Source organism: Oratosquilla oratoria, chromosome 1 (assembly GCF_046742065.1).
Source record: "Oratosquilla oratoria isolate Oo_2021 chromosome 1, ASM4674206v1, whole genome shotgun sequence".
In the NCBI taxonomy this organism is placed as follows: Eukaryota; Metazoa; Arthropoda; class Malacostraca; order Stomatopoda; family Squillidae; genus Oratosquilla; species Oratosquilla oratoria.
In genome coordinates, this window is record NC_134777.1 from 78,222,008 (window position 1) to 78,227,833 (window position 5,826).

The following is a 5,826-nucleotide window of genomic DNA, read 5'->3' on the forward strand; positions in this document are numbered from 1 at the left end:
CACACACACACACACACACACACACACACACACACACACACACACACACACACACACACACACACACACACACACACACACACACACACACACACACACACACACACACACACACACACACACACACACACACACACACACACACACACACACACACGCGCGCGTATTTGAAGCTAGTTATGATGAATTGGAGGGTAGAAGGCGGGACCCAACAAACGTGATTCCTTTCTTCTATACTACAATTAGATAAATACAATTAGGCAAATACACACAAACGCGCGCAGATTCTCAATACTCGCTTTCCAGCGGTGGACTAGTATCACCTGGCACCATAACATAGTCACATAGAAACACAGAGACGGGCAAAGCCCTTGCATTCTAGCATAGCCACATGGAACACTATCCATCTGTGATCCAAGTCCATCGTTCCCCCAACCGGACGTAATAAGTCAGGCACTAATGTAGGTGAACTCAAACACCCGCCTGGCTCTGGCATGTAACCCATTCACGAGAAAGAAGCTTAAGAAATCCACGCGCTCAGAGCGTTATAGTATTGTTACCACAGCTTAGCTAGCCGACGGTATCGTGCCGGTCCATCCGACAGAGGATGAAAGTCAGTGGAACGTGATCCTGGTGTTACACCATGCGGCGGCGCAGGATGCGGCCAAATGATGGACAAGCTCAATTAGCTTAATAAAATCACATCACCTGATGGTCCCCAGAACTTTACATAACGACCATCACCAGTCCCTGGTTAGAATACAATCATAACTTTTCGAGTCTAATGACGCATAAAGGAAACTGCTATAGCCAACAACAAGTCGCAACATCGACGCCGAACAGTATGACACCGGCCTAAGGGTCGAACGTAAGGCAACTCCCGTCTCCTCCTCCTCTGCAACACAACTCCCTCCATTGCACCTGCCTCCCTCGGCACCCCGCGGGTCACACTGGGACGTTGTTTGTAAGCATCAGATTCCCGGAAATTGGCGTAGTGGCACGGCCTTGGATCTCGAGTGCCAGGCACTGGAGTGGCCTTGGATTCATAGTGCCTGTGTAGGTAACGTATCCATGTGACTGCAGCACCATACCTGTTTGGAGTGTATATGTATATGTATATATATATATGTATATGTATATGTATATGTATATGTATATGTATATATATATATGTATATGCATATGCATATGCATATGTATATGCATATGTATATATATATATATATATATATATATATATATATGTATATGTAGATGTATATGTATATGTATATGTATATGCGTATAACTTTATGTATGCAAACACATACACAGCTGCTACAGTTGGTAGCGCAATAGGCTCAAGATGGTATATTAGTAGTGCTGCACGGTCTAAGGTTCGAATACCGTAGGTAGAGCTATTCAACCATTGTGTAAAGCCCATGAAACGATACTCCACTGCTTTCGGTGACGGGCCACAATCACATATCAGCACAGACACCCAGTACGTGAATACATAAGCACGCAAATTATTGTGCAACGTATTCTTGCCATTACGAACGAGAAAGGAGCAAAGGGGGGAGATTAAAAAAGAGAGAGAGTTACGGAAGGGGGAGACGGAAGAAGAGGAGGTGGAGGGTGGTTAGGGGGGTTGATACCCTTCCTGAAGATGCCCGCTTCCCCTTTAATTTGTAATACTCTTAATGCAATTCTCGCCTCCAGAGCTATTTCTTTTCCCCCAGATATCCGTGGGCTCTTCAAATAAACAAGGGGAAATCGCTTGGTCGGGACTATTTACAGTCGTTTGCTGAGCTCGACAAGCTCCTGTGAGCAAAGAAAATCGTCTCTTCGGAGAAGATTGTGTCAGGGGACGGGGCCTCGTACTCCTTTGAATACTCGATGACTGGATTTATTCGTTTTGTTTTGGTTAACGGTAGACGGGTAGTATGGGGGCGTCAGTAACCGGACGTTTCGGCCTAGGACGTTTCCGTCATTGTTCAGGAACAAAGAAGACGTTTCGGCCGCTTAAGTGTGGTTAATAAATAATCAACTTTACTTAGCCTTTTCGGGCATTTCGACGGTGCGTTTCATGTGTCGTTCATAAATAATAAGTTTACTTAGCCTTTTCAGCCGCTCAATTATTGTTAAAGTATGGCGCATATTATAGAGAAATTATAAAAATTATTAGATAGAAAACACAGTGAATTTTATCGTTATTACTTATCATCTTTATTCACAAATACATGTCATTAAATAGCCTTTTCGGATATTTCGACATGTGTCGTTCATAAATAATAAATTTACTTCTTCGTAGGACTCTTTTAACAGTTTCGGCACATGGCATTCGAATATTCACTTCAATGGCAAGTTCGGCGTTCTGAAATGTGAAGATCTGGTTTGACTTGTTATAACTGCTTTTCTTTTCATATCATGCCTTACTAAGGCTATCTTCACGTTCGTTTCGTCCGGTACATGCGAGTGTTTTTTCACAACGTCTGGAAAAAAGTAGACGAAAGTAGACGATTTGGGAATATATGTTAGAAACTGAGTAGACGAATTGGGAGCAGACGATCTGAATTGTAGACGAAATGGGGGTAGAAGAAATGGAAAGTTACCTTTTCATTAGGGCCTGACATCTTACGGGCGGATCAGGCTTAACACAATGCCATGTTATTTTATCTTCATTCTTTGCCACGATCTTCTTCATACATATAAATCCATCCAAGCAAAGTTTCTGGGCTCATCTCTTAGTAGTAATGATCTCCATGTTGTCGCTATCGAATATATTCTTAAAATGATGATCCACCCACCCACCCGTTCTACTCGTCTTTTATACACCATGATACGAGCGTTCTTTATTTTTTCTGTAAATCGAGCAATGTCATTGTTTTTTTTTAATGAAGGGGGGGGGTTCGCCTCTGCGTATGAAATTCATTCTATCGTAAATGTACATTTTATATATATATATATATATATATATATATATATATATATATATATATATATGTGTGTGTGTGTGTGTGTGTGTGTGTGTGTGTGTGTGTGTGTGTGTGTGTGTGCGTGTGTGTGTGTGTGTGTGTGTGTGTGTGTGTGTGTGTGTGTGTGTGTGTGTGTGTGTGTGTGTGTGTGTGTTGAGACATTCTGACTGACAGGTTGACGTAAGTGGGGTAGGAAATACAGGAGTCTTAGTCTTGAGTTTAGTCCTGACTAGTTTCGAAACTAGTCAGGAATAAGCTCAAGACTAAGACTCCTGTGTTTCCTACTCCACTTACGACATATATATATATATATATATATATATATATATATATATATATATACATATACATATACATATAAATATACATATACATATACATATACCAAAGCTTTTCCCCCTTACAAGGGAGGTAGCCAAAAAACAAGGCATAAAAACCATTCCCACTCATTCCATCCCCAATACACTCCATTCCCCTCCACCCTCTACCCTACCTCTTATCTTGGCATCTCCTGGATGACGGGTCATCCCTGCATCTTGTCCAGTGCCCTGGGTCAGAAGCAGTGTCGTAAGACACAGCACATCCACAGCAAGTCCGCTTCATTAAATCAGCGATCCCCCCTCTCCGTCCCCCCAATGCAGAAAAGGAGAAGACGGAGAAAAATCCCTTCTGGCTGCGTTAAATTATTCTCACACATACTACCTCACCCCCCATCCCCCACCCATTCCACCTCATACATCACAACATCATCTATATGCAACCATTCTCCATTCACCCCTGTCTTCTGTCCTCTCCCGTCCTTCCTCAACAGACATTCCCCTCTTCCCCAATGCCCCTTTTACTCCATCCACCCATCTCATCCTACGTCGCCCACTTTGTTCACTCCCTCTACATCTGCCTTCCATACCTCTTTTACTAGTCTTTCTTCACTCATTCTTTCCATGTGTCTAAACCATCCCAATACTCTTTCATCCACCCTATCTCCCAACTCCCTTACCACCCCCGTTCTCCTCCTCACCTCCTCATTTCTCACTCTATCCAGCCTAGTAACCCCTATCATATTTCTCAGACACTCATCTCAAGCACATTCAAACTCCTTCTCTCTTCCTCCCTTATGTTCCATGTCTCTGCCCCATACAGTGTTGTCAGCACAATCACTTCTTCATACAACCTCCTCTTATCATCCATTCCCAAATGTCTATTTCTCATTACACTTTTTAATCCACCAAGGCATTTACTCGCTTCTCTCAATCTACATTCTACCTCCACCTCCATTCCTCACTTTCCTGCCACATTCGCACCCAAGTATCTAAAACTATCCACTTCCTCCAGTCTCTCTCCCTTAATGCTCACCTCTAGTCTGCTGCCACTTTCACCCCTTGTATGAACTGGATATATCACTGCAGATCCCCATTCCATGGGTATCTTCTTTGTTTTCCACACCATGTTGCAAATCCATGTCAGGCAGTAGATGGTATGTTGTCCTCCATATTTGTATATCTCAGCAGGAATCTTGTCAGTCCCGGCTCCTAAAAGCTTTCCTCCTATCCCGTAAATCTGCAAAACCTCCCACAGTGCTTTCCTGTCTACCCTGCCATAAGTCTTTTCCAATCCCATAAAAGCCAAAAAAACATCCTTATCTTTTCCTGTAGCTTTCTCACATATCTGTTTTAACACAAAAATCTGATCTACGCAACCTCTACCTGTCCTAAATCCACACTGCTCCTCACCAATTACTCCCTCTGTTCCTCTCCTAATCCTCTCAATCAAGACCCTCCCAAAAGCCTTCCCAACTACACTTAACAAGCTTATCCCTCTGAAACTACTACACTCACACTTGTCCCCTTTCCCTTGTAAAGTGGAACTATACAGGTACTCCTCCAGTTCTCCGACACTCTACCCTCTCTCAAACAAACATTGAATGACTTCACCAGCCAGTCCACCATCACTGTACCCCCTTTTTTCAGACATTCTGCATGGCATTCATTAAGACCAGGTGCCTTACCTGCTCTCATTATCTTAACAACTGCCTTCACTTCATCTTTCCTTATTTCTCCTCCATTCTCCTCACTCATCACTCTCATTTTCTTAGCGCTTCCCACTGCAACTACCTTTCCCTCCCTATCCTCTTCACATTTAGCAACTCCCTAAAATACTCTGCCCATCTTCCTCTCACTGCCTTCTCTTCCATTGTCATCTCTCCATCTGCACCTTTTACCCTTTCTTCTCTACTTGATTCGCCTCCTCTCCATCTCTTAATTTCTTTCCGAAACATCTTTTTATTACTTTCAAAAATTTCTGTCATACTTTTACCCCATTTCACATCTGCTCTCCTCTTCGCCTCCTTTATCTTGTGCTTTACTTCTATTCTCTTTTCTTTGCACCTCTCGTATGACTCCCTCGTCCTATTTTGTAACCAATCTGTGAAAACTTGCTTCTTCTCTTCTACGACCTTCTTTGTTTCCTCATCCCACCACTCGCTACCCTTCCTTCTATTTCCTCCCATCCTTCTTGTTCCGCACATCATGTTTGCACACCTTGTGACTCCCTCATTGGACCATCCCCATTCCTCCTCCACCCCTAGTTCTACTCCTCTCTCAGCCTCTTCTTGTACTCCTTCTCCTTTTTCTTCTCATTTAAGCAATTCACTCTAAGCACCTCCCTACCTTTTGTCCTTTTCCTCTTTCTCCATCTTTCTCCACTCTCAACTTACCTTCTACCAAAAAATGATCTGATATTTCCCCATTCTCTCCCCCTTAGAACATGTGCATCCTTAAATCTTCCTATTATACTCCTATCTACCACTACATAGTCCATTAACGCTCTATCTACCACCCTTTCATCCACCACCCTCTCCCATGTGTACTTA